Below are 400 nucleotides of genomic sequence, written 5' to 3' on the forward strand. Positions count from 1 at the left end.
TATTAACTAGGAGCACGCAAGAATCAGCTCTATTTTAAACTAGATTTGGACCAAATAATTCTGACTGTTTTTTTTATCTACCTAGCATTATTCGTATGATTTTTGTATCCGATTCATATTTAAGACAAATTCGACCTGATTAATGTCACATTTCATAACTAAAATATATATACTTTTAGTGAAATTAGGGTTTATATCCACAACATAATTAAACACGGCAAATAATTTTCCACTAGTACTAGCGTGTATGTATGTAATAAGCACATAGAATATATTAGAAGAAATCTGTGAGTTAAATTTTTTCACGGAATAACCATCCACGAGAAACTCTTACAAAATAAAGATAGTAAGATACACGTTCCCGTATCAAATAAAACAAAATAACAAAGAGACAAGTCTC

The sequence above is a fragment of the Arachis ipaensis genome, chromosome B02 (assembly GCF_000816755.2).
Source record: "Arachis ipaensis cultivar K30076 chromosome B02, Araip1.1, whole genome shotgun sequence".
Classification (NCBI taxonomy): Eukaryota; Viridiplantae; Streptophyta; class Magnoliopsida; order Fabales; family Fabaceae; genus Arachis; species Arachis ipaensis.